Here is a 10,253-nt window from a genome sequence, read left to right as displayed (position 1 = left end):
TGCCTAATTTGTTCAGTTTTGGCCTCCATTAATCAAATTGTCAGACAATGATCATTATTTATAATTGTTTGCTTTTAAAAATTATCTTTATTGTTAAAAGTATTATAGATGCTCCCCTTTATTTTCCTTTGACGCCCTTCTCCCCACTCCCATCCCCTCCCCAGGCCTTCACTGCACTATTGTTTGTGTCTTCGGGGGTTATGCCTATATGCATATATGTTCTTTGGTTAATCTCTTCCCGCCCCCTCTTCCCCTTCCCTCTGAGATGTATCAGTCTGTTGTATGCTCCCATGACTCTGGATGTATTTTGTCAGTTTATTTTGTTCATTATATTTCAAACTTAAAGTAAATGCATTTTTATGCATCTATATTGATAGTTCAGTGCTGAGTAGTCTTAATTATCTTAAAGTATCTTTGAAAATAATATATTTGCATGCAGGATTAAAGTAACAGTTGCTTCATTTCTCAATTTTGCTTTAAGTGGCCACTTAAAATTTATGCTCTGTTGGTTTCTTAGGTGTAGATTAATATACAACAAAATAAAATAAATGCTACACTGTTGTATACACATCAGTAGTCATTCTTTTCATTTTTAAGGTTTCCATAATTCATTTGGCCCTTGTAGTGATATACCTTATTCAAATATGTGTCCCATGCCACTTTAATCTATTTTTTATCATCCTGCTGTTCAGTTATTTCCAATTTTCTTGGCACAAAAAGAAAGTATATTTTTAATATTAAAATTCTTCCAAAATAACAAAAACCAAGAAAACTAGCATACATAAAATAAACAATAAAACACTGAGAAAGGAATACTTGACAAGGTCTAAACTAAGAATCAGTTACTAGCATAGTGCATACAAGTTCTCTTGATTGGAAAGGTGATACTCACAAATGTAATCTGAGACAGACACACACACTCACAACCTTTCTAATTCTTTTCATTCAGACTGAAGCTCTCTACTTTAGAATCATGCAAATATGCCACTTTTCAATTTTTGCAAGAGCTTCACTTTTTTAAGAAAGCCCCATAACCTTATATCCTCCAATCTGCTATAATTGTTTATTAATTTCAGAAAAATTATTTTGGTCAATTCTTTCAGAATTTCTTCATAGACTATCATATTAACTAAGACAAATATAGTTTTCTCCTACCCAATCTCTATACATTTTATTTCCATATTTTAGCCTTTTTGCTTTAGCAAGAACTTGCAATAAAATGTTGAATAGGAATGATGCGAGGATACATTTTTGCCTTGTACTTGATCTTAGTGGAAAGTTTTGAATATTTGACCTTATAGCAGTGTTAGCTGTAAGGTTTTGTGTTTTTTATTTTTTGTAGATAGCATTTATCAAGTTGAGAAGGTTTCTTTCTATTCCTAGTTTTCTACAAGTTTTTGTCATGCTTGGGTGTTGTATCTTGTCAAATACTTTTTCTGCATCTATTGATATGATAATGTGATTTTTCTCTTTTAGCCTGTTGATGTGATAAATTACATGAATTAATTTTCAAAAGTTGAATCAGCCTTGCTATTCTGAAATAAATAGCACTTGGTTGTGGTGTGTAATTATTTTTAGTATATGTGCTGCTGTAGTGAGCAAAATGGATAATTATTTTTTTACTTTACTGTTTTCAATTTGCTAATATTTTATTGAAGAGTTTTGCATCTATGTTTTTCACATATATTGGTCTTTAGTTTTCTTTTCTTGCAATGTTAGTGTATTTTGGTACTAGGGTAATACCAACCCTACAGAATGAATTAAGGAAGTATTTCCTCTGCTTCTAAACTCTGAAAGAGATCGTAGAGAATTGGTATAATTTTTTCCTTAACTGTTTGGTTGAATTTGAAGATTATTTCATCTGGACTTGTGCTTCTCCTTTTTGAAAATTATCAATTATTAATTCAATTTCTTTAATAGAAACAGGCTTTTTCAAATCATTTATTTCTATTGTGTTTGTTTTTTTCCACACTGTCTTTCTAAGAAGTGGTCTATTTGGACTATGTTATCAAATCTGTGGGCATATTATTATATTTATTATCCTTTTAATTTCTATGGGAACTATAGTGATGATCCCTCTTTCACTTCTAATATTAGTAATTTGTGCCTTCTTTCCTTTCCTTAGCTTTACTAAAGTATTGTTATTTTTATTGATCTTTTTATTTTTTTTATTTTTGTTTTGTTAATCCTCATCTGAGTATATTTTTCTATTGATTTTTAGAGAGAGTGGAAGGGATGGGAAGATACAGAGAGAGAGAGAGAGAGAGAGACATGGATGTGAGACAGACACACCGATTGGTTGCCTCTGGCACTTGCCTGGACCTGGGAGGGGATCAAGGTACATGCCCTTGATTGGAATCAAACCCTGGGCCCTTCAGTCTGCTGGCCAATAAATACTCTAACCACTGAACCAATCCAGTTAGGGCTATTGATCTTTTTATTTTTATTATTATTATTTTTAATCTTTATTGTTGAAAGTATTACATATATCCTCTTTTTGAACCCCTCTAACCCTTCCCTGCCCCTTATCCCAGGCCTTCACCACCCTGTCATCTGTGTGCATGGGTGATGTATACACTGAGTGGCCAGATTATTATGACCACCTGACGTTTGTAGGCAAATTAGCCGCACACTGCATCGTATGGGATATGGAAGCCGAAGGCCTGTTCGAACACCTTTGCTGTCTGCAGTTACCAAGATAAAACGTCTCCAATTCACATAGGAACACAAGGATTGGACAGTCGAGCATTGGAAAAAACTCATGTGGTCCGATGAATCACGTTTCCAGTTGCATCATGCAGATGGCAGAGTGAGAATTTCGCGGAAACAGCATGAAAGCATGCACCCCACATCCATGAGTACAACCCTTCAAGCTGGTGGGGGCAGTGTTACGGTTTGGGGCATGTTTTCCTGGCATGATTTGGGCCCTTTAATTCATGTGGAACAACGTCTGAATAGCACAATATACCTAAGTATCATTGTTGATCAAGTTCATCCTATCATGTTGATGGAGATGGCTTCTTCCAACAAGACAACATGCCATGCCACAGTGCTCGTATTGTGCAGGAGTGGTTTCAAGAACATGAGGGAGACTTTACCTTGCTTAGGTGGCCCCCACAATTGCCAGCTCTCAATCCAATTGAGCATTTGTGGGATGAAGTTAAAAGAGCCATCAGGCAGCTGGTTCCACAACCATCAAATCTCACAGAACTGGACAGTGCTATTCATCAGGCATGGTGTCAGATTCCTCGCATCACCTTTCAACATCTTGTGGAGTCAATGCCAAGAAGAATCGCCACAGTATTAAAGGCAAAAGGTGGTCCAATGTAGTACTGATGCGGTGGTCATAATTATCTGGCCACTCAGTTTATATGCATACAAGTTCTTTGGTTTATCTCTTTGCACCCACCCAGCCACCCAGCCACCCACCCTGGAATTCCCTCAGAGACTGGACAGTCTGTTCCATGCTTCTATGTCTCTGACTCTATTTTGTCAATCAGTTTATTTTGTTCATTGATCTTTTTAAAGCACTAGCTTTTGGCATCATTGATCTTCTCTATTGATTTCATGTTTTCATTGATTCCTGCTTTAATTATTTATTTTCTTCTGCTTACTTTGGATTTAATTTGCCCTTATTGTTCTAGTTTCCTAAGGTGAAAACTAGGTTATTCATTTTAGAACTTGCTTCTTTTCTGATATATCAATTTAATACTATAAATTTCCCCAAGCACTGCTTACACTGCATCTCACAAATTAGTTGTGTTTTTATTGTCCTTTAGTTCAAAGTATTTTAAAATTTCTTTTGAGATTTCTTCTTTGACCCCTGTATTGCAAAAATATGTATTATTTGACTTTGACATATTTGGGTATATTCCTGTTATCTTTGTGTTATTTCTTATTTAATTAATTGTGGTCTGAAAGTAGAAATTATATAATTTATTTTCTTTTAGATTTGTTATGATGTGTTTTATGGCCCAGAATGAAGTCTATTGTGGTGAATTCTCCATGTGAGCCCCAGAAAAATTAACTTGGTTTCTGACAGATGAGATAGTCTATAGATATCAATTATATTTGATTGGTTATGTTTTTGTTGAATTTAACTACATCCTTATTAATTTCAACTTCATCTATGTGTTTTATATTTAAAGTGGGTTTCTTGTAAACCACTTACAGTTGTGTCATATATATTTTTTAATTTTATTTTTAAATTAAAGATTAAGTTGATATTTGTTGTATTAGTTTTAAGTGTACAGCATAATGGTTAATCATACACTTTATAAAGTGTTCCCCCTTTATTTGCAGTACTCACCTCACACCATACATAGTTATTATAATATTATTGCCCATATATCTTATGCTATACTTTATATTGCCATGACTATTTTGTAACTACCAATTTATACTTCTTAATCTCTTCAACTTTTTCATTTACTCCCCCAAGCCACCTCCCCTTGGCAGCCATCTGTCTGTTCTCTGTATCTATGAGTCTATTTTAATTTTGTTTGTTCATTTATTTTATTCTCTAGATTTCACATATAAGTTAAAATATTATGGTATTTGTCTTTCTCTGACTGACTTATTTCACTTAGCATAGCATTATCAAGGTCCATCCATGCTATAAAAAAATGGTAAGATTCATTCTTTTTTATGGACAAGTAATGTTCCATTGAATATAGGTACCATCTATTCTTTATTCAGTTGTCTACTGCTAGACACTTAGGTTACATTTATATTGTGGCTGTTCTAAATAATACAGTAATGAACATATGGATGCATATATCTTTTGAATTAGTGTTTTGGATTTTTTCAGATAAATGACCAGAAGTAGCATTGTGGAGTCATGTGGTAGTTCTCCTTTTACTTTTTTGAGAAACCTCCATATTATTTTCCATATTGGCTGCACAAATTTGCAATCACACTAACAGAACATGAGGTTTCCCTTTTCTTCATATCCTCACCAACACTGTTGTTTACTGATATATTGATGATAGCCATTCTGACAGGTGTAAAGTGATATCTCATTGTGGTTTTAATTCCATTTCTCTGATCATTAGTGACATTGAGTATCCTTTTACATGTCTATTGGCCATCTGCATGTCCCCTTTAGAGAAGTGTCAATTAAGGTCCTCTGTCCATCTTTTAATTTGATTGTTTGTGTTTTTTTGGTGTTGAGTTCTTTATATCTTTTAGATATTAACTCCTTTTCTGGTGTATCATTGATGAATATATTCTCCCATTCAGTAATTGTGTTTTTGTTTATTTGCTGTTTTCCTTTTCTGTGAAAAAGCTTTGTAGTTTTATGTAGTCTCATTTGTTTATTTTTTCTTTTGTTCTTCTTGCTCCAGGAGATATTCCAGAAAAAGTATTGCTAAGAGAAATGTCAGAGATCTTACTGCCTATTGTTTCTTTCAAGAATTTTATTCTTTGGAGTCTTACATTTAAATTTTTAATCCACTTTGAGTTTATTCTTGTATATGGTGTAAAAAGGTGGTCTAGTTTCTTTTTTTGGGGGGGGTTGCTGTATCTGTTCAATTTTCTGAACAGCATCTATTGAATAGACAGTCTATCCCATTATATGTTCTTACCACCTTTGTCAAATAATAACAGTTCATATAGGCATGGTTAATGTCTGGGTTCTCCATTCTGTTCCACTGATCTATATGTCTGTATGTCTGTTTTTATTCCAGTATCGGGCTGTTTTGACTACGATGGCCTTGTAGTATAGCTAGATATCAGGTAACCTGATGCCTCCAACTTTGTTTTTCTTTCTCAAGATTGCTGTGGCTATTGTATTTCCATATAAATGTTTGGATTACATGTTTTAGTTCTGTGAAAAACATCATAGTTATTGAGAGAGAGAGAGAGAGAGAGAGAGAGAGAGAGAGAGAGAGAGAGAGAAAAATATTGATGTGAGAGAGAAACATGGATCGGATTCCTCTTGTATGCTCCCCAACTGGTGGTTGAACCTACAACCTGGGTTTGTGACCTGACCGGGAATCGAATCCATGACCCTTCCACTCTTCAGTGTACAGGATGATGCTCCAACCAACAGAGCCACACCTGCCAGGGCCACCGTTGGTATTTTTGATAGGAATTGCATTGAATCTATAGATTGTTTTGTGTATTACAGGCTTTTGAATGATGTTATTTTTTCACAATCCATGTCCATGGTATATGCTTTCATTTATTCATATCATCTTTAATTTCTTTCTTCACTTTTTTAGAATTTTGTGAGTACAGGTCTTTTACCTCTTGGTTAAATTTATCCCTAGTTGTTATTTTTTTTCTTTTTGGACGGGGGACAGATTGATGTTATTGTAAATAGGATTATTATTTTAGTGTCCATTTAAGATAGTTCATTATTGGTGTATAAAACGGCAACTGTTTTCTAAATATTTATTTTGTTTTCTGATATTTCATTGAATTGATTTATCATTTCTACTAGTTTTTTGGTGGATCTTTAGGGTTCTCTGTATACAGTATCATATCCTCTATAATTAATGACAGATTTACATCTTTCTTTCTGATTTGAATGTAATTTTTCTTCTTCTTTTCTGATTATTGTGGTGAGGTCTTCCAGTACTATATTGAATAAGAGTAGTGAAAGTGGACATCTCTGCCTTGTTCCCAATCTGAAGGAAACACTTTTATTTTTACCCACTGAATTGGCTGTGGGAAGTCATATGTGGCCTTTATTGTACTGAGGTATTTTTTTCTCAATTCCAACTTTGTTGAGAAGTTTTATCATAAATTTGTGCTAGATTTTTTAAATGCTTTTCCTGCACCTATTGATATGATCATGTGATTTTTATTCTTCCTATTGTTTATGTGGTATTTCATGTTTATTTATTTGCGAATATTGTACCAATCTTGAATCCCACTTTACCATCTTATCTAATAGAGGGAATATGCTAATTGACCATCACACCCTCACAAAGATGGCAGCACCCACAGCCAATAAGGAGGGAATATGCTCATTGACTGCCATGCCCTCAATGATGGCAGTGCCGACAACCACAAGATGGGGGTGCCCAGTCCCCTCATCCCCCCAGCTTCCCTGGGCCAGCCTGAGGTGTAGGCAAGCCTCGGATGTTGGCTGCCCAGCCGCCCAGGGCCAGCCTGAGGCACAGGCAAGCCTTGGATGGTGGCTGCCCAGCCATCCAGGGCCACCTGAGGCTCAGGTAACCAGGGCCAGCTGAGCCTTGCACTGCTGGCAGTGGCAGCAGCAGAAGTGTGATGGGGCATCGCCTTCCCCTGATTGCCAGGTTGCCTCCCACCCCTGAGGGATCCTGGACTATGAGAGGGGGCAGGCCTGGCTGAAGGACCGCCCCCCCTCCAGAGCATGAATTCTCATGCACTGGGCCTCTAGTGGTGTATAATCTTTTTAATGTATTTCTGGATTTTGTTTGTTATATTTTGTTGAGAATTTTAGCATATATATTCTTCAGGAATATTGGCCAATAATTTCCTTTCTTTTTAATGTCTTCATCTGTTTTTGTAACTAAGATAATGTTGGACTTATAAAATTAGCTTGGGAGTGTTCCCTCCTCTTGAATAGTTTGAGAAGTACAGGTGTTAATTCTTTGAATGTTTGGAAAAACTTACCCATGATGCCCTCCAGGTCAGGACTTTTGTTGTTGGGAGTTTTTTATTACTGCTTCAATTTTATTAGTTTTAATCAGTGTTATCAGATTTTCTGTTTCTTCCTGATTCAGTTTGGAAAATTGTATGTTTCTAGAAGACAGTGCATTTTGTCCAGATTGCCCAATTTGTTGGTGTGTTTCCGTTTGTAATATTTTCTTATAATCCTTTGTTATTTCCCTGTTGTTGTCAGTTGTTACTTCTCCACTTTCATTTTTTATAATATTTATTTGGTTCCTTTCTCTCTCTCTCTCTCTCTCTTTTTTTCTTGATGAGTCTGGTTAAAAGTTCATCAATCTTATTTATCTTTTTTAAAAAAAAACACTTTTGTATGTGGAATATCAAACTGAAACTCATGAACACAGTAGTTGCTAGAAGAAAGGGAATGGGAGGAGAAGGAGGCCCTGACCTATAGTGGCAGGAGAAGATTTAACTTTGAGTGGTGGGTACATAGTGCAATATAAAGATCTTGTGACACAGAAACCCACACCTGAAAACCATATGATCATGTTGACTAATGTAACTCCAATAAATTTAATGGAAAAAGGTTAAAAAACACACACACTCAGATCATGATTTCACTGGTTATTTTAGACTCTATTTCATTTATTTCTACTCTAATCTTATAATTTCTGTTTTGTATTTTTCTACTCATTTTGGGCTTTGTTGTTCTTTTACTAGTTCCACTAGGTTTAAGGTTAGATAGTTCATTTGCAAATTTTCTTTTTTTTTTTTTTATAGGCTTTTATTGCTGTGAATTGCCCTCTCAGGACCACTTTCATTGTGTCCCAATGATATTGTGTTGTGTCTTTTATTTTCATTTGTCTCAAGGCAATATTTGACTTCTCCCTTGATATCATAGTTAACCCACTCATTGCTTAATAACATGTTATTTAGCCTCCATGTATTTGTGTGTTTTTCAGTGTTTTTTTTCTTGTAATTGATTTCTAGTTTCATACTGTTGTGTTCAGAGAAGATGCTTAGCATACAGCATCTTCATACATTTATTGAGTCTTGTATTGTAGTCTATTCTAGAAAATATCCCATTTGCTATTGAAAAAAGTGTATATTTTGCTGCTTTGAGTGAAATGCTCTAAAAATATAAATTAAATCTATTTAGTTTAATGCATGAGTTAAGGCTGCTGTTTCATTGTTGATTTTCTATCTGAAAAATTAATCCATTGATGTTCTATGCATTAATGTCAATGGGGTGTTAAAATATCCTAAATTTACTGTATTACTATTTATCTCTCCTTCTATAACTATCAAGATTTGCTTTATATAATTAGGTCCTTCTATGTTGGATAGAAACATGTTTACAAGGATTATATCTTCTTGTTGGATTGAACCCTTTATTATTATGTAATGTCCTTGTTTGTGTCTTATTATAGCCTTTGTTTTAAAGTCTATTTTGTCTGATAAGTATTGATACTTGAGCATTTTTTGTTTCCATTTGAATGAAATATATTTTCTTATTCCTTTGCTTTCAGTTTGTGTATGTCTTTCATTTTCCGTTAGTCCTTTGTAGACAACATTTACTGAGTCTTGTTTATTCATCCACTTAGCTACCTTATATTTTTTATTGGAACATTTAATTCATTTATGTTTAAAGTGATTATTTATAAGTATGTATTTACTAGAGGCCCAGTGCATGAAATTTGTGCACAGGGATGGGGTGGGGGAGGAGGGTGTCCCTCAGCCCAGCCTGCACCTTCTTCAAGCTGGGACCCCTTGAGAGATGTCCAACTGCCTGTAAACGAGCAGTCAGACATCCCTATCACAATCCAGGACTACTGGCTCCCAACTGCGTGCCTGCCTTCCTGATTGCCCCTAACCTCTTCTGCCTGCCAGCCTGATCACACCCTAACCACTCCCCTGCCAGCCTAATTGATGCCTAACTGCTCCCCTGCCCGCCTATTTGCCCCTAACTGCCCTCCCCTGCAGGCCTGGTCACCCCCAACTGCCTTCCCTTGCAGGCCTGGTCACCCCCAACTGCCCTTCCCTGCAGGCCTGGTCCCTCCCAACTGCCCTCCCCTGCTGGCCTGATCACCCACAACTGCCCTCCCTTGCAGGCCTGGTCCCTCCCAACTGCCCTCCGCTGCTGACCATCTTGTGGTGGCCATTTTGTGTCCACATGGGGACAGCCATCTTGTGTGTTGTAGTGATGGTCAATCTGCATATTACTCTTTTATTAGATAGGATAGAGGCCTGGTGCACAGGTGGGGGCCAGCTGGTTTGCCCTGAAGGGTGTCCCTGATCAGGGTGGGGGTTCCCTTGGGGGGCGTGGGGTGGCCTGGGCAAGGGGCCTGTGATGGTTTTCAGGCTGGCCATGCTGCCCGGCAACCCAAGTGGAGGCCCTGGTATCTGGGATTTATGTATCTTCTACAATTGAAACTTTGTAGACTGTAGCAGAGCCAAGCCTTCTGCTTGCTCTGTGGCCGCAGCCATTTCTGTTGGGATTTATTTACCTTCTATAATTGAGAATTTGTAGCCTTAAAGTGGAGGCCTGAGCCGGCAAGGGCAGGTGGAAAGCTTGGCTTCCTCCATCGCTGGGGAAACCCAAGCCTCCCTCCTGCTCTCCATGGTCTCAGCCATCTTGGTTGGGGTTTATT

The sequence above is a fragment of the Cnephaeus nilssonii genome (genome assembly GCF_951640355.1).
Source record: "Cnephaeus nilssonii genome assembly, chromosome: 1".
NCBI classification, from domain to species: Eukaryota; Metazoa; Chordata; class Mammalia; order Chiroptera; family Vespertilionidae; genus Cnephaeus; species Cnephaeus nilssonii.
The sequence above is the reverse complement of the archived record's forward strand: the minus strand, read 5'-3'. Positions refer to the sequence as shown.